Consider the following 24,685-nt stretch of genomic DNA (forward strand, 5'->3'; position numbering starts at 1 on the left):
ATAGATACTATTTAATCCTTCTAATTTATTTCCCAGTCTTTCAAAAGGCTGTGTGAAGTCATTGTCAGCATTTCTTCAGATTAATTCAGATAGTTGTTTTGTTGTATCTCCTCTTGAGGAATCTCCTGGTTTTCCTTTGCCAGGTTCTCCCAGTCATCATTCCCTCAACTTGCTTTATGAAATCCCCCTTCTGTTGTCACCTCCAAGGTCCCATTCAATTTGAGTTTGTACAGGGAATTTTGCTTTCAGTAATGCAACCTAAGGCTGTTTCCAGTGTGTTTCTACTTGCGACTCTCCCTTTCCAAAGTCTGTATGTTTTTGAGTTAGCCTTCTAGAGGGATATGAAACACCACAGGCGATCATAATTTTATGTTAATGAAACTATTTGTCAGTGAATTAAAATTCAGAAGTGAAGTTTTACGTTAATTAAATATGAGGAATTACCAAAAAGTGCAACAGGCCTTGTTATTTTTATATTAAGTTCCATTTATTTGACACTGCACCTTCAGGATTATGTAGATTTTCTGCATTAACAATAAAATCTAAACACCAAGAATGAATGAAAAGCATGTTCTGATCAGTTAACCATGGAAAGCTAGAATCCTCTAGTTTAGCGCTTGTCTACAAATCAAAAGTCATTGACTAAATTTTAAGGTTATGGTCTCATAGTCTCAAGTAGCTGGAAATGAAATAATTGCTGCTGTAAGTATTTAAATGCATTCCTGTGATCTAATTGCTTTTGCTTTAAATGATTATGCCCGTTCCTCATTTAGCATGCTTAATGCATCCACTTAGACTTACATGATTCATTTTGTCCTCGCTTTAGGGTAAACTAAAATATTGTTGCACTCTGAAACAGGAAGTTAGGACCAAACGTGTAATTTATTTCAAACTCAAGTAAATGCTATTTAGGTTAATGCCCAGCTGGTTTGAAATAGGTCTCTGAAGGCACAGACTAGGACTGGTCTAAACTACAAGTGCTGCCTCCTGTTGCCATTGACTGTTCCCTATATTTGTGTGAATATTCTGCAGTATATAGCAAACAGAGTGTGTGCACTGGGTTATGTATTCCACCTGGGCTGTGCTTTTTTGGACACTGATACTTAGCCAGTTGCTTTAGTTTATTTTCTTCACAGAAAATGTATATGCCATGACTGAAGACTTTCTCTTGTCTCTCTATTAAAGAGAAGGGTGGGGGAAAGGAATAACGCTTGATGTCTGCTACTGGCTAGCAAAATGTGTGTAAATGCATGCATTTTGACTTTTTGTGTGGACAGATGGTAGGTTAAGGCAAACCTAAAGACATTTCCTCCCATGATGATTTTGCAAAGCAGCATAGCAGATTGTCAATTTGTACACTGCTCTAATGGGATAAGTTTTTTGACTGCTGGGTTGTTGCACGGCACTAAAACTATGTGAGTTGTAGGTCAGTGCTGTATCCTGGTGAATCAATGGTTGCAAGTGTCTATACTCATGCAGACTGGATTCCTGAGTGACTCTGCCTGTGAAGGATAATAATTTCTGGCATCTTAATCTCCCTTCTCTTCACGCAGATGTCTAAAAATAAAGGCCATGGTTTGATTTAATTTTGTGAAATACAGCATGCAGCCTTGAACTTGCCTGAGCTCTGTGACTCCATTCAGCTACCTTCTTCCCCCTAGCTCCCAAGGAAGATAACTTTCCCTGTTTGGTTCCATTTCAGTCTCTCTAACACTGCTCTCCAGCACTGTGTGCTGAAGTGCCTTCTATTTGTCCTTTGCAGCCTCCTTTTACCAAAACATAAACAGGTTGCTATCTGCTCTGAGAAACAGCTTGATATGCACTTCTGCAGTGAGTCTGGGAAACATTAAAAAGACAGCAGCTGAAGTACTCCTTGAAACCAAGAACCCCTTACACCCACCTTGACAGGATTGACTCAGCATATTAATTTGAAATTTCAACCTCGCTGCTGACCCCCTATATTGTGTCAGCTTTGGGGTTTGGAATTTAGCCTTGGATCATATTTATTTCTGAAGTTCTATTTATAATCAAAGCAGGGAAATAAACTTCTTTTAAAAGAAAACTTATATCAAATTCCTGGGAAGGAAGGGATTATATTACTAAGCAGTTCACAAGCCTCTGTTTTTTGATTATGAGTTAAGAAAGCAATACGAACAGCAGCTGACTTGCTGATCTCTGTCTTCACTTGAAAGTCAGAGCTCAGGCATTCATTTAGAGAAATGAATACTTTTTTTCACTGGAGCCTGTACAGGTCTTCTGACAGTCATTGTTAATATTGATACTCTGTGGGGCAGAAAATATTACTAGAGCAAGAATGAATCAAGGCTGATACTGTTTTGAAAGGAGTTAGTGGAAGTTTAATCATTGCTTGTAAAAGGAGGAAGACTACACCAAAAGAGATTTATAATTCAAATGTGTTTAATAGTTCTGTATCTGTATGATACAGATCTACTCACACTATTTTGAGTATATCTAAAACATACCGTCGCCCTTTTTTTCTAGGACACTGTCTCAGTTTTAGTCTCTCAATAAGTAGTTACTATTTATAGAGCAGATCAAGAGAGGTGGCTTGCAGATGTCAAAAAGATGCATGTTTTCTCACATATAAGTGTTTTCTTGCTTTAACTTTATGCAAATACTTTATTGTTAATGCTTTCTGGAAGGCCACAGGAGCTATATAGACTTTATTTTTTTTTTCCTGCATGATTAATACCAGCCATTTGGTTTTTGCTTTCATTTGTAAGTACTTCAAACTCTGCCATAGAAAGGAGAAATGGGCTATGTGTATTTAAATGTACACATGAAGATTAAAAGGACTGCAATCCTCATTTTTGTTAGTCACCTACATCAATATAATGAATCTCTAACATGAAATATCTGTTTACAAAGTGCTAGTACCAGCACTTGTTTCATTTTTCATTTTGGAAAACATTTAATTTCCAGCTTAAGTTCTCACTATGTGTTTTTAAAGTCCCCTATATTATGAACACTCCTGTATCTCAAGAGGTTTGGTAATTTACTGCTTTTGATTCAGTAAAATTCTTACAGACAGTTATACTACTGACATTTTGGCAAAATAAAGTGGGATTAAACAAAACAAACCCAAAAAATTTTGAGTAGTGTTACTATCATCCTGGTCATAAAGTTGTCTTCAAATCCTTGTTCCTGTTAACTGTATTCTGCATGCTAACATTCTTGTATGTTTTATTATGTATAAATTCACTATCAGTCAGACGTCCTTTGTAGCTGCAGAAGAACTCTAACTATTCCCTTTTAATAGGATGTTAATAATAAAATGGTAAATGCATAAAGCATAGTATTTAGGACATGTAGATACGTTGAACAAGTATTCTAGGTATTGTGTTAGTACAGAAAAGAAAACCACCATGAATAGTGAAATACTTATATTTAATCTGTGAGCCCTTTTATAGAGCAACAGCAACTTCCCCTTCTCAACCTTCGAATGACCTCACCACAGTGCCTTAGAGAAGAGATAATAATGAAAGTATCCTTTGTTTATAGTATCCCATAGAACAAATAGGTTTTAGTAGTGGCTCTTGTATTTGTGCTGTGAAAAATTTCTCAGAAAAAAATAATTTCAGCCTTTATATTGTACCTTCTATCTTGGACTGTAAAGGCGGGAGGGCTTTCTTAGGTTTTATTTTCCTGTTAAACACATGTAGTGTAAAGAGTTAAAGCAAAATCTTTAATCATTAACAGGCCAAAGAACTGTTAAAGAATAAAAAAAAGTCAGTCAATACAATTTAATAAAAGCTATACTATCCAATGAAATCATACAATACTGTGCATTTATACTATTGTATTAGCCATAAAAATCTAAACCAGTTTATAATATCATACAGTTATGTAGGTACTTACCATTTTAAAAGCAGCATCGAGTGGAATCGATGGAAAGTCCCCAAGGTGTAATCAATAATTGATTAAAATGATGAGCCTTTATGGTATTATTTTGAAGTGCACAATCTGAAATTAAAGGAAATTTACTGACAGTTGTATATTTTGTTGAAAGAAGGATTGCTCAGACATACATATATTAACAACGAAATCAATGTCGCCTTCTACAGAGTACAAGGAAAGTGATTTATTTTGAAAATGTCTTTCAGCTGGGTAACTAGGTAACTTACACTGTGCTGTAGATAGAGTTTGGATTCCATTTTGTGAAGCAGGATTCCAGTGTAATGAGTGAAGGAAACAGATGGAGTAAGAGACAGATGGGTACCAAAAAATCACAGTCACCGTTTTCAGTACCTGTACATTAACTGGCATAAATCAATTTATGTTCATTTACTGAAACAGAAAATTATAGATTATTCAGCCAAAGCATTACAGAACCCAAACCCACTCTATGTTAAAAGCATATTTATAGTGATTACCAGGCATTCTAGATGGGTTACATCTGAGAGTAAAATCTTCTGCAGGCAAGAAGCTCACCCCCAGTTCAGTCATTTCATTCTGTTAGGGAGATCTAAACATCTCTATTATTCTGGAGGGGGGGACATTAGCTGGTTATTCTGCCATATTTGACAGCTGTAAAGCTCTCCTTGTAAACCAGAAGTGAGCTATTGAAGTGATGCACTGAGTGCTAGGGTCTTGCTCCACCAGAAAGGCTTCAAGAAGCCTGGGAAGGAGCTGAACCTGGAAAGCCTAAATTAAAGGCTGAGTGCAGAAAGCCACCATCTCTCCTGCAGTAGCCTTGAATTGCAACACACGAATAGTGGATTAGAAAATGAAAACAAATTTACTATTTATATACCAGCAGTCCTTATCTGCTGCAGGGCACAGCTGCTCTGTCACATACTTGACCTTGACTTAATTTGGTCATCCCTGTGGTTAAATAGGAAGTTCAGCCCTGAGCCAAATAATTTCCTAACACCCCTCACCCCACCAATAACTGCCTACTTGTTGCTGATTTTTATATGAACACCTGCCCATGAGAAATTGGATTATGCCCATCCAGACAATTTACATCTATTTTAGGATGTCTTGCAATTAGGAGGCTTTCTGAATTGTAGAATACAAGTAGAAATTACATTAGTATACAGAATATTTGAGAAATGAAGAAATATAAGTCAGAATATGGAACTGCTCTTCTTGTTGAGTTTATATCAGGAAGTTTTCTTGCATAGAGGCCCTGCATGGTACAGCAAAGGCAAAAGTATGAAAAAGACTGTAACTCAAATATCTTAGGATTGGCTGTAAGATTTTTATCCCAGTTGCTTTTAAATTTTCCTATGAGTACTTTGAATAAAAAAAAAATCTTAATTTTTTCAAAATAATTTTCTAACTAAACAATACTAATTTTAGGGTTAGGCTCAGTACTTTTGTAAAGAAACAAAAATCAAATCTGGTGTTTTGTCTTCATATGAAAAAAGAATGGTTAGACTAAAAATTAGCTTCTTTTTTTTTTTAGATGCAGAGACATCAATGAAATTGCCACTTTTTTTTTTTTCCCCCCCCCCCCACTGGGACTTCTTACAATATTCCCTATCTCCATAGTCGATAATTTCTTCCTCTCTCCCACCAATCGCTTCTTTTCCACTTTGAGTTTGGAATAAAATAGATATGAAATGTTTCCTTTAAGCAGGTCAGAGATAAACTATGCAGCTTTCTTAAGCCATCTATCTGAAAAAGAGAGTTTAAAATCTTCACCAGGGTCAAAACAGTGAGGAACTCTTTCTAATTTCTATACCTCAAAGATAGAAAGGAATTATAACTGAATTCTGTGGAATTCAGACTAAGACTGGAATTTACTATTTGTTACTACAGTTCCTTTGAAATGAAACAAGATTGCAACACATAAAGCATCCACTCTTAAGTCCCTGTTAAAAGTAATGGCCACTAATAAGTCTGCCCTAACTGGTAAAATGTAATCCTGTTGAAACCTGGCAGCATGCAGTGTCAGGAACATCTTGATAGTAGTACAGAAGAGCATGTCATGGTTTAAGCCCAGCCAGTAACTCAGACCCACTCGCTTGCTCACTCCCCGCCAGTCCCCCCCCCCCAGTCCCGGAGGGATGGGAAGGAGAATCTGAAGAATGTAACTCCCATGGGTTGAGATAAGAACAGCCCAGTAACTAAGGTATGACACAAATCACTGCTGCTACCACCAATACTAACAATGATAAAGGAAATAACAAGGGAAGAGAATACAACCGCACACCGCCTGCCAACCAATACCCAGCCCAACCCAAGCAGTGATCTCCCCCTTCCGGGTAACTGCCCCCAGTTTATATAGTGGGCATGACGTGCTGTGGTATGGAATACCTCTTTGGGTAGTTTGGGTCAGGTGTCCTGTCTCTGCTTCCTCCCCGCTTCCCCTCCTCCCTGGCAGAGCGTGAGACTCACAAAGTCCTTGGTCAGAGCAAACATTACTGAGCAACAACTAAAACCATCGGTATTATCAGCGCTGTTCCCAGGCTGAAAGCCAAAACCACAGCACGGCACCAGCTACTAAGGAGAAAAATTACTGCTACGGCTGAACCCAGGACAGAGCAGTATAATTATTTTGATCTATGTAAGTTAGACTTGAAAAGAAGATGGTCCAACGAAAAGGGAAAGGCCATGCTGCTGACAATACTTTTCAGTGGTAAGTCTAACTGATGTGCAGCTTCGTTTATATGTTTGATCTGTATTCAGCCCAGGCTGAGACTGCCCTTTTTCAGACTGCTTGATCACTTTTAATTCCCTAGAGGAATGCTTTTAGAAAAGAGAGCAATCTTGTACAAGGCTCTTGCTGATCACCAGATCTGGGGCTTCTTGTCCTGTTGCGGAGAAAGTACGTGCATGCACTGCAGAGAAGAGGGTTCTTTGTTTAAAAAATTTCCTGGCAGTCTTCAGCTATTATGTACTGAAGACTGCTACCCAAGTGCTAAGGCTAATCTAAGCTGAAGCAAAGAGGAAAATCATTCAGAAGTGGTCAGAACTCAAGTGCTTGGTCTTGTTTCTACCCACTACAAAAGATGGTGTGCTAGTTTAAATGCTTCCTGGAGCTATCATCACTGTGGTTTTGGTTCCCCTATTCTCCTTGGAGAGAGAGTCCATACACATTATCTTATTAAACTAATATGACTGTGAAACAGCTGTGGGGAATACATGTCAAAGAAAAGGTCACAATCTTCTGTACAAGTACAAGTAGGAATAAATGCACAGTTATATTCGCTGCTTTTGGCTTATCTGTTAAGAGCTGATTATGCAACAAGATTCCATATAGGAAATTACTCTTACCAAGGCATTGTTTCTTTCTGTATTTTTGTCAGTCAGATAATTGTTTGCAAATGAGTTGAGGTTCATCATCTAAGCTGCACGTTGAAACATGTGTATTCTGTTCTCCAGGTATATGCATATAATACGTACGAATTAGTCTAATGGATTAGTTCAGTTGCTAAGATCAACCATACAGCAGATTCCATTCTATACATGAAATTGGCCTAAGTTTAAGCTATAGCTATAATTATTTCAGATAATGAAAAACCTTTCAAATGAATTATTTCAGTTTGGTTTCATTTCAACAATGTAAATTACTACAAATGACAGAGTGGATTATGGAGAAAATAGTATAACCTGTGTAACTGGTAAAAGAACATGCTAGGAAGAGTTTGGGATTCCTGGAGTTCAGAATCCCCACTTCAACTTCGTGTGCCTCAATACAGGTGTGACTGGCTATCGGAAGATCGCTGTGGGCATTTTAGCCATCCTCCAGAACAATGTTAGCCAGTAGTCAGAAAGCCTTAATACTTTTACTGGTAGAAAGTAATTACAGAACATTAGGTATTATGGTACCAGAACCAACCAACCTCCCCGCTCCCCTCCCCTTATTATTCCTATTTTCACCACAGATTAATTGAATATAGTCTGTAAATAACACTATTTTCACCCCACGTGTGTCCTTGCACGAAAATGTTACTACTGAATTGTTCTGAATATATCTCTTCTTAATTTTGGAGCTCAAGATAGTGATTAGTAAGAATCTTGGGCTCTGTCTTGCTGTTTCACTGTTAAGTAGTGGATTAAAGAAGAAACTTAAAGCTCACTGTAACTGGCGGTTGTTAGCACCGTTTCTGCTTGTATCTCTGGGGATTCTTACCTACTATTCTTAGTTACTTATTCTACAATCTTAAAACAGAAAAAAAAAAAAAGGCCCTGGGCAAGCACTGACACTGATTGTTCTTTTAGAACTTGCAACCTCTTCTTTATGAAGGGGAAGACAGAAGTATAAAGGCTTGAGGCAAGTTTTAACATTTTTAAACCATGGCTAAAGCCAGTTTAGATCAGTTGGTAAAGGCTTGAGTGATTGTAAGGGAGGTGGTTAGGACCATGCAATGAGAAATAAACAGAGAGAAATAGCAAAGAATATGAAGAAGAAAAGACCGAATGAAGGTATGAAGGAGCTTATAGACTGGAGATACACCATTAAACAACATCTCATAATCACAAAAGTGATTATTAGAAATAAAACTTGAAGAAATATGATAGCAAAAAAAAATAGAGGAAAACATAGCATGAAAATAGGGAAAGTGCAAATGTAAAAGTGTTGGGACTAAGAAAGAGAAAGGTGTTACCTTCAGAAAATCTGTGTTATCTTCAGAAAACCTATCTGTCAATATTTTGTCCAGACTCTGACCCCATCGTCCCTCACATCTCAGATACCCTGTTGACTTGAAGCTACTTTCCCAAGCAAACCAGCTAGATGTCTTCAGGAGAGATTGTGGTAAAATCAATAAAATTGCATGGTTTAAATTGCCATATGAGATGCAGAGGGTTTTGGTCCATGTATCTATGCAGTAAGAATATGGGAAATGTATTCCTGTGAGGTTTGAGCACTGTGGCTATGAGCTGCTGCTCACTAACTGACCTAGAAACTGAACGCTGTTTTTTTAACACCTCCCCAAAAACCAGTATTTATGTGGCTTTGGTTCTTCTAGCAGTGAGGTTGTTACTGCAGAATGCAACAAACAATGTACGGAAGTCTCAAAAATGTTTAGGCATAAACATGAATCTTCTGTAAAAAAAAATAAAAATGGAATCTTTCAGTATACTGAAGGTCCTTCTTTGCCCTCATTAAGTGTTCTTATTTAACTGTTCTTTTTTCCACGTCCTTTTTAAATAAGCCCTTTTCCCCCCTCCCCCTTTTTTTTTAGTTTTTAATTATTACTAAATAGTCACATGGAAAATTACTGCAATTAATTTGGAAGTTTCCGTAAAGCATGCGATATCAAGCTTTTTTGGGGGGAGAGGGGAAAGTGGTGGCAGCATACAAAATGATTTCTAGAACACTGAAGAAGGATGGGAACTTTGGAAACCTTTTTTTTTTAATGCTTAGTTCTAACAGTTGAGTATTAATAATTTTATGTGACAGAAAAACACATCTTGTTGTTTGTATATGGTTAGTATAGGACCACCTGTGAATTAGATAATTTTAAAAATATCCGGTTCTGAATTTCTGGTGACTCAGGGCAACCATTTTAGCAAAATTTTCAGTCTTGCATACTTTTAAAATTTGTATATGTAGAACTTCCTCAGACACATACAAATACAAAATACTGGGTACATGCACAAATAAGAAGGTGTTAAGCAGACAAGCTTGTGTAAGGTACCTGATTTTGTGATGATGAATGTTCTGCAGAATGGCTATCTTGATATACTCCCCTACTTAGGAATGGGAGAGGGATGTCTAACTAAATAACCCATTAGAACAATGAAGATCATGTTTAAGGCACATTCATTTTCCTCAGTCCTCTTTTTTTCCCCCTAGACATCCAGCTCACTAAAGCATTTATCACCGCAAGAGATAATGTCTGGTGTATGACTTATTTCATGCCAGCTATCTTTCACAGGCATTGTGCTACCTTATTTCCTTGACTCCACCTGAAAGGAAAGGTGTAGGACATACGCCACTGTATGCCCTGGCATGGAAAAATAAGCAGTTCAGTGCTTGACTTTTGCTAAGCATTTAATCCAGCTGGAGTAGTTCAGTAAGTTTCACTACTAATATTTTTAAGTGAACAGAAAACAGTTATGACCATTATCATACTTGATGTACTTTGAGCTAAAGACTGATGAACTGTTGATGAAAAAATAGAAACCCCTGGCTATGCTGATAACTTTCATATTTCACAATGAAATATTTTCTCATTCTTACTTTCTATAGCTATTCTGTAAACCTAGAATTGAACCTCAAGCACTGATTTGTTCTGACGGTATTTTCATTATAAATGTTAGATATTTCAGGAGAAATTTTATTCCTAGAAGATCTTTAATTGCAGCCCTATTATGCAAATTTTATCTTTGCTAAGCTGAGTGGAATTTACTCAATTCTACTAAAACACAGCCTCAGAGTTAGAACAAAACCAAACCTGAAGTTAATCTAAACTAATCTAATAAAAGAGTAATGCATGTGTCTGTCTGTATATGACAATGCAAGGATGATAAGTTTGACTATAAATATCCATTTCTTTTGTAATGATTTCTATGTATTGGAAGCAGGCTATCTGTATGCTGCCTGAAATTAAGTGGTGGCTTCTTTAGTAGCAGCAGCAGACTTTTGACCCCTTTGTTAAATAGCTGTTCATTGCAAAGTTCATGCCACTGTTACTAGACTGAAGCTCTACAGTATTTAGATTGAATAACGACCAAGGTCTAGTCCTGTAGCCCACAATTATTTGAGTTATTTCTTTCTCTGTGCTGAATTCAGCAGAATTTCTCCTCACAGGCCAGGGGCTCAGAACTGGCTCCTTGTGTTTGTTGAGGACCATAATTCCACACCAGCTTGTCTTCTAATTATGTTTCCTGAGATCTCGCTAGGTTTTTGTCTGCTTTATACTGCAGTGACAAAGGCCGAGTATATTTTAAACAGAGGCTTATCATAATATTTTACAGTCTCATTAAAACTTTTGGCCAGTCTGGTCTACGATTTCATCTTTTTTTTTAATGCATTTCCATTTTCTTTATATAGCCTACATATACTGAATTTAGAGAAGACTTTAGTTCATAAAGCGTTTGCTTTGGTTACAGTCATTTTACACTTATTTAATCATTATTGCATGAGACTTGTATTGAGTATATAATTTAGCTTGCTCTGTATTCAACCAAAACATGAATTGTCTGCCATAGCACTTTCATTAAAAGAAAAAAAAGAAAGCACTTAAACGTAAGAGACACAGAAAAAAATAACTCCCTGTCCTTTAGAAAAATGTGTTTTATACTTTCTCTCCTTAGAAATATGCTCGAGTCGTCTGTTTTCCAGCAAGTTCTTATTCTCTCATGCATCTAATCTAAAACATCATTTTGCTGCTTTGTGAAACCGAATCAAAGATTTTCAAAAGTCCAAATCATTTAGAGTTGTAAATAACACTCATCTTCCTATCAAGTACTGAATAATAAACCATTAGTGTTTCACAGCACTAGAAATAAAAATAAGCTCTGCTGTGTGTTACAAAAATGAAAGTTCTTCAGTCTTCATTTTAAAAAAATTAGAAAAGTGATTAAAAACAGTCTGGGGACTTTTTGAAGAGCAGTGTTTGCTGCCTATCTTTATACGTCTCAAATGCATGAAAAGAAATCACTGATACTGCTTCTGCAGTACCAGACATGACATTCAAAAGTTGTTTACACAACTAATAATTTATTAATTTCATAGTAAAGGCTGGAATGCAGTATTTTTATCTGTATTGAATTGAGAAGGTTTGTTAACTTTAAAGCATTTCTACAGCGACTTACCCCATACGAATGGGAAGTTATATGTATAATACAATACGTGTATCTATCCATTCTCCTCACTGTGCTCATTTTAGAGAAAACAAAGAAAACAAGTAATGATGCTATAATTAACTTTAAAGAAAACTAATCAGATTCATTCTGTTACTTCAACCTTCATGCAAGTTACTTCCTTTCTACAAAGAAGACCATAGGTGGTAGCACCCCCAATGGCACTTGCTGATGGGTAATCCATAACTATTATAATATACTCTCATTTTTGGGTCAGAATGTGAGAAACTGGCCCTAGCTGAGTATTATTGTAGATCTCAATCAGTGCCTTTGATTGCTCTTGGCTCTTTTGAAATCCTCCCCCCCCCCATTCACTTCCCTCCAAGAATTCAAGTATTAATGGAATAAAAGTCTCGCATTACTCAGAACAACTAAGAGTGTACAAATATGAAAGATGTATTCTGAGACAATGTTTCTGGACTCTGATACTTTTAGAAATTCTTCACTATGAGGGTAATGAGGCACTGGCACAGGTTGCCCAGAGAAGCTGTGGATGCCCCATCACTAAAAGTGTTCAAGGCCAGGTTGAATGGGGCTTTCAGCAACCTTTTCTAGTGGAAAGTGCCCCTGCCAGTGGCAGGTGGTTTGGAACTAGTTGGTCTTTAAGGGCCCTTCCAACCCATATCATTCTGTGATTTTGGGAGCAGAAAATAACAGGTTTCTTGTGGACTTTACAAGCAGTTCTATTGGTGTGGTGTTCTTGCGGTTTCTAGAAAAGGTTGTTTTTTGAGAAGACTCCCATTCAGGAAATAATCTCTGCTTAGGATACCAGACCTCTTCTTTGTATATGTCTATGTGTGGTGTGGCTTTTGCTATAATGTGTTTTGTACTCTTACACCTCTTTTTGCTATGGAAGGCTTATCTGCTTATCACTAATTCCTGCCTGAGCACCCTACACTGTACAGTGACACCGTAGGCCTAATTAGGAAGATATTTAGTATTTTTTCAGAATAATTCATTGCATATTTATTGCAGTGACCAGAGGATAAAATGATTCCTATTTCCTGATAATTTAGTTCATTTTAATATTCTCTTCAATTCTTATTTCACATCTCTACTCCTTCAGCTATCTGAATCAATTTAATTTTTGTATGACAAAGCGCTATACACATCTGTGCAGGTCTATAAATACAAAGCAATAAGATGACAACTTCCACCTGTATCAAATTATTTCATGCCCTTTTTTCTGGTATACTTGCTATTAAACTTCTGTCTCTTTGTATCTGTCACCTGTCTGTGTTCCTCTATATCCCTCTTCCCCTTTTCCGGCAAGTGACAGAGTTGTCAGCTGCAGATGGAGCGTAATACACTATTACTCTCTTCACTATGTCTACCTCTATGCTGGTGGGTTCACACAGGCATTGCAGACATTTTTTCTGCTACAGCATATAAAATAATCTGTCTACAGGCATGTATGTTTGCTTTCACACATATAAAGTACTGCCTATTTTAAGAAAAATACCTATATATAAGGAGAAAGTTGTGGATCTCATTAAAACCTGTCTCTAAAATGAAGGCCAAGATAAAAACCAGAAAGCAACAATGGGCTGAGATCGCTGGCAACTCAAAGCCACAGTGATCTATCAGGTCACTTATTACATACTGTCTATAGCAGTATTTAATATATTTTAAGCATTTGTGTTATACTTGTGGATGGAAATTGTCCTATGTTTACAAAATTCAATTGTATGTATGTGGTGTCTTTTTGTCAACACTCGATACAGCAGCCACCTGGCTGTAACTTGTCTACCAGGACTGGTAGACAAGTACAAGACTGGTCTCTTAGCCTGACAAATAGCTGCTTACCCATCTGGCATAGATTTTTCCTCTAGGACACTCAACAATTTGCTTTTGAGTTTGCTCATACTTCAGCTCATCCTTCTCTTGTGGCTTGCTCTTCAGCCCTGCTCTCTAGCCCAGTTCCTGCTCTTACTCCTAGACCTCTCACTTGGAGTACAATTCGCCTTTTGGTTTTGCTTGCTTAGCTTCCTTATTTGGCAATACTCTATTGCTCTAGCTCTTGCATTTCATGATTTCTCCAGTTCTGACTTTAGGATAATCATAACTAGATATTCCATCTAATAAACAAAATGGGAAGTTGAGCAGAGACTTTGATGACAATTTCAGTACAAGGCTAGACTTAACACTTTGGTTACTGGTGTAAAATGGTCTATCGATCTCTGATGCTCCCTGTTAATGCTGTTTATTCATGGAGCTCTTCATAATTTTAGGTATTTGGGGGCTTTAGAAAAGTAATCTTTAAGCCCTGTAACACCTAAAAGTGCAGTTTAAATTTGTAAGCAAAAGAGATTAAGACTTCCTTGGAAAACGTTTTGATTGAAGGACCTGAAAACCTAAGACAAATACCTCATAAAATATTGTGAGATTTTTAACAGAATTGAAATTATGCTGACAATACAGTCTGTTACACCAAACTACAGGATTTATAGATCAAGTAAAGGATTACGGAGAAGTCAGGGAAAAGAACAGATACCTTGGGTGTCTGCAGAATTAGTTGATGCATTTCAGTTTGAATTTCATTCACATTTAGCAAGATAAATATGTAAAGCTGGGTCTCTGGGTTGTTTTAGAATGTAAATGTGCCAACATTAAAAATAGATGGTGTCATGTGAGAGGATGGAGAAAAATCCAACAAACGCATTCCCAATAATGAGGCAAATCAGCATGCCCTTAAGCAATAGCAATCAGTTCTTTAGGAGCGCTAGATCACTTCCCGCGTATTTATCTTTTTTAATTCCTTTTCCAGAATGTTAGGCAAAATCCTGTGGAATGTTGTCTTACAGCATAACTACTGCTGTATGCTGTAGTTACAACCTGTTCAAAGAACAGTAAAATGACGGAGGAGTTTTAAGGGTACTGCAGTGCTCACTGATTTTCTGGTTGTAAAAAAACAGTCAAAGGATAACTAAATTAAAACACAAAATTCTGGGTCAGAAACCCTGAATTGGGAAAAATCCTAAGTAAAGAACAGCCCAGTCTAATCTTGTATTCACTTGTAATGCACAGGAGTGTAATCCTGTAAGCAAAGGGACATCAAAAATCATTTAGATAGTTGAAAATAAAAGGCCTTTGCGTGCATAGGCTAAGTCAAGATTTTCATATTACTGAGCTGTGCTGTGATTTTAGCACTAGTGTTGAATGGGAAGAAGTTAGCTTTTGGCTGTTTAAATCCATGCGCTGAATTAGCTGTCCACTTTTGTTTAATCTTCCCACTTTCTGTCCCTATAAATCCTTTTCACATTGTTCATATATGCAGCAGTAACCTTAGTCTCATTCAGGAGTTCAATTATTATTTCACTTAACAAAGTCTGTCTTAAAGGTATTTACGAAACTTAGCTTAAAGAACAATTTTAAATGAGAAGAAATTTAGTGAGCTTTACTATGCATTATTCATACCTTTTTTCTTTTCCCTACCGGACCCTGTGTGGACAAAATGAACAGCGTTTGGAGGAACTGGGGAGAGATCTTTGAAGTTTGGAAAAATATATGCATATTAAGTTTGAGGTAAGAATAACTCAACTGCAGTATTACTTTCTAATTTGCAAACATCACTGTCCCCATCTTTGATACCTTTGATATCAGGGTCTCTTGGGCACCACCACACAAGCTTGTAATCTGCAGGACTAAATGTAGAAACAGAATCTAAACAAAAACAAAACACCACTGGAGAAAGAAAAGAAAATCTTAGTTTAGGGCATTCTTTTGCTTTAATACTTTGATTATAATTATTTGGCAACTACTTTTTTGTGTCTATGATCTAGCATTTATTGTAGGCTTGTTTTGGGTAACAGCATGCTGTATTGCTGATTGTTATTTATATTAGGTTTTTCACTTCCTATTTTTTTGGAAGCTATTTGAATGCCAAATAGTAGCAATCCTCTGTCAGATAATAGATAGAAATCTAGGAATGTAATTAAATGTAGCTACAGTATGTGTACTTAAATGTTAATTAAATAGCACAGGCTCTGAGATCATAATTTGAGTGATTATAACTAGACTCAATTCATAAACTGATCCTGTCCAAATAAGACTTTTTGCATTAAACTAGGTAAGAAACTCACTCCTTCCAAAGAGAATTTCTGTCTTACAAGTTCTTTTAACATAAAGCCTTTTGAAAGATTTGATCTCCCAGCACTGGAATGCTATTCCAAATTGTTCTTGCGTTAGTTTGCCAAATGTTTCTTTTCATGAGGACTTTGCTAATAAGTGTATGCTAGATGTGACACAAAAAACAAGGCTATATTTAAGCTTCCCAGAACTTTTCATTATAAGAGTTTGAAATCCATTGCTAGGAGCTTAACCAAACTTTTAAAGTATTTGGGCTGAAATGTGGGTTTGCATTACGACAGCCCTTAATTACATCAGAGCCCAGTACCCTTCTCCAACTGACTCCCAGCCTGGCTCAGTCAGGTCACAAGATGGATACCACACATTTAACGGGCATTTTTCCAATATATCATTTAAAAATGTGCTTCATTCAGTTTGTGGCTCCCTTCCTTGCTGCAATATTCAAATCTTTCTCTGAATACAATACTGTTGATTTCCTCATAAGAGTGATGGGCTCCATTAAAACTACAGTATCGAGATTTGAGTTAACAAATGTTACTGTCTCCATTTTGTAATGCTCTTGTGAAATAAGTGGTTATTATTGTCTCAGTTTTACAACATGGAACTACGGCACAGTGATACATCCTCAAAGCACAGACCAGTTTGGGTGTCTAATGAAATGGTCATGACTTTTGAAAGTACATAGTTTTTAATAGTTGTCCAGACCTGGAGTTTTGAAACAAGCAAGTAAATTATTTCACTTGTAGCTGTGAATTATTAAAACTTCTGCAGACCTAATCCTTGGTGTGTCAGACTGTGAGCTCACAATCACAGAGTAGTTTGGGTTGGAAAGACCCCCCCTGCCATGAGCAAGGAGAAACTTCATGCTAGACCATGTCGAATACACAGCAGCTGCTTGTAAAAGTTTTGACCGAAGCAATTTGCCTGCTATCATGCAAGACTCAGTGGCAGAACTAGGAAGAAAATTCAGTTCTCCAGTCTCTCTAGCATAAGACCTGGGCCTCCTTTCAATTTCTGTAACAAAAGTGGGTTTACAAATATCCAGGTCATTCTCTACGCAGTTGGCTTCCATCCTCTGAACGCCACCTTTCCTGTGCACTGCAGTGACAAGAGTTTCTTTTTAATTTTCCTTTTAAATTAAAAAAAAAAAAAAAATACTGATGCTTAATATTTCACAGATAAGCAGGAGTTAGCAAGACATACGTTAAATTATGTTTCTTTTTCTCTCTTATGCCCATAAAAGAAGCTGTCTTATTTACACGGTGTTTAGATCTCTGTCACAGTCTTTGCTATTGAGCTTAGCTTAAAACCCCCACTGACATTTTTACTCCTGTCACTTGCAAAATGCACATGTTTGGGATCTATGTGGTGCAGCCAATACCACTGTTTGTTTTATATTTCTATCAGTATTTCAGGTCCACAGTGAGATACACTGGATTGACCTAATAACACATTTCAGAATTCTTCACTGGTGATTTCTTTACTGGAAAAGTGATTTGATACTAGAAGCTAGGAATTCCAGAGTAAATTGACTTTTTAATGCCTTTCTTTTAAGGCCAGATTTTCAAACGGGCATCTTCTTCAGTGTCATTATATTAGAAGTTGTTTTCAGAGATAACTACTGACAGATTGCTGGGAACAGGGTGGAGATGGTGAATGCATCTGCTTAAAAATAAAATAACATAATGGGAGCAGCCACTTTTGAAAATTTGGAAATACAGAGCCAAGAGCTTCTCTTCTAAGGTGCTACGCCGGACAAGCCCACTCGGGGCGCTACAAGTCAGGACACGGTGGCTTTGGTGCGGAGGCTGGTTTAATCACACCTGACCATATGGCTCTGCCCCCATGTGGTGAAAGATAGCTCTCTCAACTGTATTGGGTCAAGTGTGTATTGTTATGGCATAGCATAGTAACTTGGGAAAACGCTCTTTTCCCAAGTTATGGAGTTATTTTTATTCCAGATCAGTTTGTGGCATGAGTTATAGATTTATAGCACAGTTTCACACGCAGTTATGGTGCTAGAAAGGAAAGTCAGTAACTTCTTATGCCAGCTTTTCACTGAAGTCCATTGATTGTGGAATTATGAGTTAAGCATTGCACTATGATACCCAATTAACATCCTAAATCCTGTCTACCTGTGTGGTTAGTTATAAACGCTGTTAGTTCAGGTCAGGATTAACATTTTGTCTTATCCAAATCCACTTACATGGGAACTGTGTTTATGGCTGCTAAACTGAGCTATATTGCTCAGCTTTCATGCATGAAGCGGAGAGGATGGAGATCAGGCAGTGAATAAATTCATGGGCAGTAAGGCAGTATGCTGTTGTGGGGTTTTATAGGGATTGGCTGGGGATTTTTTTCCTTTTCTTTTTCCTTTTTCCCCAGCAGAAGGGTGTATTAGATTAAGGACATGTACACTTAGGAACATAAAAGACAGGTATACCCAAGATATTATGTTAACCTAAATTCAGTTTCAGGAGAATGGGTATCAAGAACAGAATGGAGAATTTTTCAGTTATTGGTACCATATGCATATATGGTCAGTTGTAATTCTGCTGAAGAGAAATCTGATCCTGGAGATAAAAGTGAGCAAACTAGTTTTGTGTGGGTGTTGTTTTTTAGAAATCTCCATAATGTACATCTAATTCATCTTTGAAAGTGTCCTGAAAGGAGTCAGGAATAAGCCTGTGTTCTCCACTGACTTCATTATGAAACACAATAGCACAGGGAGGCATGACCACGGTCATGGACAGATTGTCAGTACTGTGCAGGTAAATTGAGGCATGTCTCCTTAGAACCTGACATTTTGTTACTTATAGGTGGGCACAGTGGATGGAAGAAAAGACTTCAGAGTTCCCCTATTTTTAGTTGTGTGGGTTTTTGTGTGTTTTTTTTTTGTTTTGTTTTGTTTTTTTTAAGATCGATTCTTTTTGGGAATCTGAGTGGCTAGTTTGATTTTTTCATTTATACCTCTTAAAGCCTTTGCCATCTTTTAGGTCTGATAAATTCACCTCTAGGTCACTAGGGAAAGGAGAACATTAAGTAAGTTCAAAGGATGTTCTAAACATTAAACATCGGTAGGAAGCAATGATCAGAGAAACCTCAAGTGTTAGGCAGAATGAACAGTTTTCCCTTATTCTTTAATTGGTAGAATTATAATTTGTGGTTTCTTACAGCTAAATAGAGACAGTGATATAGCAAATAAACCAGAATACCATACCAAACTGCACCCTCAAGCAACTGTTTTAGTAACACTGTTTTTCAGTCCACCACCCAAAATTTCCACTATTTTACGTTCTTATGCAACAACTTAGTTTTATAAAACTTTGCATTTTTATTTTGTATTAATCCTTAGTCAGTTTTTACATGAATATAAACATACTCATAATAAATACGTTTATTTTAAGCAATCAAAAGGAAACCTCCTTGCTCATTTCAATATACCCGTGTCTGAAGGTGAAAAAGAGAGAACCCTAATGACTCTCTTACAGTAACAACCTTCATGAGACTGCCTCAAGACTCTAATCAAATGAAGAGATTTTGTCCTGCTGAGCAGCTGTCAGTAAAAAGGTTCTAAATGAATACTAAATGCTTTCCAGGAAATGCTGTCTACATCCGAATAAGGAATTTTATTTTCTGTGTGATATTTCACTAAGAAATATTTGTCTAGAAGTAATCCTTCATCAGCAGTGTTCGGAATTATTCAGTAGATTGCTGAAAGGAAAAAGAAATCATTTATACAAACTAGTGTTGCAAGGTGACACGCAATTATAGACCTACAGTACTGTCAGCTAGTTAAGATATTATTAAATTCCATTAAGTTCATGGAAGCTTGCTTTAATGCTGAGAAAAGAAGACTGCAAAATTGAAAACACGTAATTGGTTGCAAAATTATTCTGTATTTTGATAACCCAAGGAAAAATAATTGTCCTGTACGATTAAAATCCCAAATTGTCTTTGAGGTTCTTAAAAAATAATTCTTTCTTCCAGTGAAGCATGCACACGCATTCTTTGTGTATTCTTTGCAAGCAATTAGAAGTAAGCTCAGTATAATTTTCTTTCTGTATCAATGTCATTTATCTATGTCGCTATGGCAGTGTTACCTCAGGCTTGCTAAAAGGTTTTTGAAGGACCACTGGCAGATTTGGATTGTCCTGATGAACCTATCCTGGCAACACGGAGGAAAACACACCTCAACGAGGTTTAATTTGCTGGACCTTTAGAATTCATTTCAAAGATGATATTAGTGTCAGTTTTCACAGATAACTCCTGCATTTCAAAAGGGAATCATGAATGGGAACAAAGGAAAGAATCACAAAGTATATATTTAGTTTTCAGTATGCTTTTATCTCCACTGCCATGATGGGACCAGCAAATGCACCTGAAAGAATCTAAGCCAGTAGGACATCAGGTACACATAGTGTATATTTTATTTGGGAAGGAGATGCAAATTCCTGACATCTTGTGACCAAACAACTATATCTGTCCTAGAAGTATGGGGGGTTTTTTTGAAGGTGGTTATTTTTATTGGTTGTTTTTTTTTCCTTTTTAGTTGAAAGGGTAACCATATTAGAGTACTTTAAGAAAAATTTTCTTGACCTTATGCAGGCACTCACTAAAACTTTTTCTTGCTTAAAAAATGAAACCGCTAGGTGCCTCCTGGAAGAACCTCCAGAGTTTGTTACAGGATTCATTAGCATTCACATCATCTTAAAAAAAAGTGGTGTAAACTCTGGAACTCATGATGGCAGAATCTAGAGCTAACTTGCTGTGGCTAGTGCTAGCTGTGGTACCTTGCTATGACTTGGGAGCTAACACTGAAGTTGAGTTAAAAACACCTGTGTAGATAAGCAAGGTTTCTTGCTGGAGCTGTAAAAAAATTTAATTTTCAGAAAATACAGCAACTAGTGCTTGGAATACTTCATAATGTAGCTGGCAGTACACAGTTTCTTAACTGTGGCTGGCTCTGTGACACGAAATGCATTACACTTGCTTATGGGAGTGCTGTACATGGTATTCATCCACACCAAGACACTTCAATAAAGGGAAAATCTCAGCTCCTAACCTGGGAGAAGAAAGACCTACAGTTGTCTACAGGCAATATACCTCTGAAGAGATAATGAGAAATGTAACCACTGAATAGATTTCCAGCTGGAAAAAAGCATTAACCTTTAGGAGACTTATGAGGAGTGACGATCCTGGAATAATTATCTGTATTATTGGGGGCAATAACTTGGAGAGATAATAGCTAGGGAATATGTAGAATTTGTGAAAGGAATACAAAAAGCTCTCAAAAGAGCTTCTGACAAGGAAAAAATCCAACCCTTCTCTCTTGATATTTTTTCAGATTAAAATACATCCAAATTATTGCATTTTTCTACTATTCTGAATCAGTCTTGTGCTCCAAATGCTTTTTCATTCTACAGCACTCCTCCCATTGCAGCATTCCCATTTTGTAAACACAAGCAGCACCCGCACAAAGATCAAAGCACACTGGTAAGAGAATGTAAGTAATAATTCCATGAATAATATGTGACATCTTTGAAAGAAAGAATTGTCTTAGTACCTACTGGTGGAAATGGAGAAAGATTTTTCAAGATTGTTTTGCCTTTGTACCATTTTCTAGAGTTGTTCCCTGAAGAGTCAAATTCTACATGATTTCATTAGAATCCAGTGGAACTATTAATTCCAACAATCATTGAATGTTGAATCAAATTTTTGCTAGTATTAATAGTATTAGTGCCTCTGAGTTCAGACAAAATTAATAACCTTTGACAGGTGAGTCAGTGTAAAATTCATCCCTCTGCAGAAAGGCCTTTGTGAGTTTGTGTGTTACTTAAATCTTATTTCAGTTCTAATTCTTAATGATAGCATTGAGCAGTAGCTTGATGTGCGTTGCTGGGTAGCTGTGTGAAGCCGGGCAAATATTTCACCTCTCTCAAATTTGTAAAAGTGCTCTGCAACACTACTGCCTTTCAACAATGTCAGGTCTCTCAGATTTATGACACACTTCTCACAATAGTTGGTGTTTTCCTTAAAGTCCTTGCTTCTAAATCAGTCTCAAAAAATTGCTGGGTGCTAAGGGTTACTGAAAGGAATCTGAAAACAAGAAGAAATGAATGCTAAGTCTGAAAAATCTGAAATCAAATATAACCAGAAAAAAGCAAAACTAGAAGGCTTTAAGGTCATGGCATGTGAGGGGAATCTCCACAAACACTTGGATGTCAGTTATGCGAAATTTTTGGGGCTATAGGAGAGGTGTGTGATGTGTGTACTTTCATTTTGTGTATTTCTCTTTTACTCTTCACCTTCCCAGTAAAACCTTGGCAGTTTTAGAGTCACCCTGCAATGAAGCAGCACTTTGGTGACTGCCATATTGCTTTAAGCAATGCTTGCAATACTTGTTAAAACTGGGTACAAGAAATGTGGAAATGAAAAGGCATCTAGTTTTGATGCTACAGTGTTCCTGTTTTCACTATGAGGAGGAGAACAGGATCATCATGTTTTACTATTTGAGTAATAGGTCAATGCCTGAGATGGCGCTGTCTTTTATCGGTAGACTTAGTTGGTCCTGAAGAAAAAATATCCTCCAATATTTGTACAGATTTTAAAATTCAATTGTTTCACAGTGTTTGCTTTTTATGAACATTCCAATAAATAACTTTACAAAAGGAGTGTTCGCAGAAGAATACAACTTAAGTTTATACTGGAGGAAAGAGTGTTTGGAGAACATATACTGGTTAGAAGAACAATGTTCAGGCAAACACTGAACAGAATCTAATATATGGCTTAGGTAATTAGTTTCACAGACTGAATTTTGAATAATAAACATTCACAATGGGATTGAGCTACAAAAGAGGAACTGTTTGCAGAAATTATTCAGCAAATAGTTGTAATGAATAATAAATATGAGAAAATTGTGATCCACTCACAGGCATTTCATTAGTAACTAAAAAAAGGCAAAAACTGCCAACTAAATTATGAATGGCAAGTAAATTATTAATCATTTCCACAAATCTACTGTTGAGAGATCATGTGCTGACTTTGAAATGACTCAGAATAGGTATGTGATTTCTTCTCACTGGTTTTGTGTTATTTTAACATGACTGGTTCTGAGTTCAAAATAGAGATAGTGTTCAAAGGACTAATAAACACTGTAAATCATAAATTCTAAGCACCATATTACTCTCCTAAAGGTAATCACATGTAAAGGCATTTATGGGCATATTTGCCTTCAAGCATATAAAAGTGCGGGATGACTCTGCTAGACTATCTGAAAGCAAGCATACAACCAAGTGTCTGCTGGATCCTTTGACAGACCATAGGCAGGTATTTGGGACAGGCTGGCTAGTCACAGCTAACAAATGGGAAGAACATGGCCTGAGTGCTTATTTTTGAAGTACTACATAGCATGATATATTAATTTCTAGTAATAACAGTGTGTGTAGCTGCATGTTTCAGTGTGCTTTAGCATGGGCTTACAACTCCCATATTCACAAAATCACAGAATAGTAGAGGTTGGAAGGGACCTCTGGAGGTCATCTAGTCCAACCTCCCATTCCAAGTAGGGCCACCTCTAGCGGTTTGCCCAGGACTGTGTCCAGATGGCTTCTGGGTAACTCCAAGGACAGGAGATTCTGTTTCAAATGCAGTTGGTCTTTTATGCCAGAGGGATAAATCCTGCTGCTGGATTACCATGCTGGTAATATCCAGCAAACTATCCTTGGTAGATCCTTTGGTACCAGATCCAAATAAGGGTTTGAAAACCATTGCACATATATAACTAAAATGTTGTTTTTTTCAATGAAAATGTTGATCAATAGAAATTATTTCCAAAATGTCTTACTGGAATAAACTTTCCAGGAACTGGAGCTTTTTAAAAATAAATAAATAGTAAAACAACATTCCTTTGTAAATTTACAGAATGTTTAGTTTGTGCAAGAGTCTATAAATTTGCCTGTGCTTATCAACAACTGGCAGATTTTAGATGTTTCTTCACAGGTTTATATCCAGTAAAGCAAAAATGCAGTTTTGAGAGGATATTCCTTCCCACTTATCACAAGAACATATGCTGGTTTTACAAATTACTGTATTACTTTCAGACCCTAGTTTGTACACTATTGAGAGTAAAATGTTATTAACCATACATCTATATCATACATTTAGAGAGTGATAAATGATAGTTTACCACATGTCCTTGAGAACAGATTTTCTCCACTTCTAGAACATTTATTCCATTCCAGCTCCCAAAGGGCTTTCTGTAATGTTTCCTTATGCATTTTATTTTTGTATCTTCCCATTTTTAAGATAAAGACACTTTTGATTCCTAGCTGCGTTCCATGTCTAATGTTTTGGGTTTTGTGTGTCTACACTGTTTAGGAGATAAACAGCAATATTACTTTGTTGTGGTTTAATCTTATTTTACATTATTGTACGTTATTCCTGCTATTATGCCAGTGAGTGTCAGGTTAGGGATGCTTGAATTTGGTGTTTGATAGGAAGAATGCATATTGTTACTAGCAAACTAGAATTCTGTCCCTGAAAAATGTCACAATGGACTGTGATCAAAATTCCTTTCTTCTAATGGAAAAGCTTGTGCATGAAAACATAGTATGTGTAATGCTCATTACAAGACCAGGTTCTGCAATACACATAGAATAGTATACACAGTCAACTGTAAATCCTGTGCTTTTAAATATGTATGGCCAGGAAAAGAAGGGCTTCAATTTAATGTATTTTTAACTAATTCCTGGAACCACAGCAGGGTTAGTGAGCAGGAGAAGCAGTTGCCTCTTTTGATTGCAACACAGAA

General features: G+C 36.8%; 1 protein-coding gene across 19 annotated transcripts in view; it reads right to left on the reverse strand.

Annotated features, from left to right (window-relative positions):
* B3GALT1 (beta-1,3-galactosyltransferase 1) overlaps window positions 1–24,685 on the reverse strand; it is a 204,269-nt gene that overhangs the window by 54,846 nt on the left and 124,738 nt on the right. For all 19 annotated transcript variants that reach the window (XM_065670498.1, XM_065670490.1, XM_065670501.1 and 16 more), the window contains one exon: window positions 3,880–3,984. The gene's annotated coding sequence lies outside the window, so the exon portion shown is untranslated. The remainder of the gene's footprint in view (window positions 1–3,879; window positions 3,985–24,685) is intronic.

The sequence above is a fragment of the Lathamus discolor genome, chromosome 3 (assembly GCF_037157495.1).
Source record: "Lathamus discolor isolate bLatDis1 chromosome 3, bLatDis1.hap1, whole genome shotgun sequence".
In the NCBI taxonomy this organism is placed as follows: Eukaryota; Metazoa; Chordata; class Aves; order Psittaciformes; family Psittacidae; genus Lathamus; species Lathamus discolor.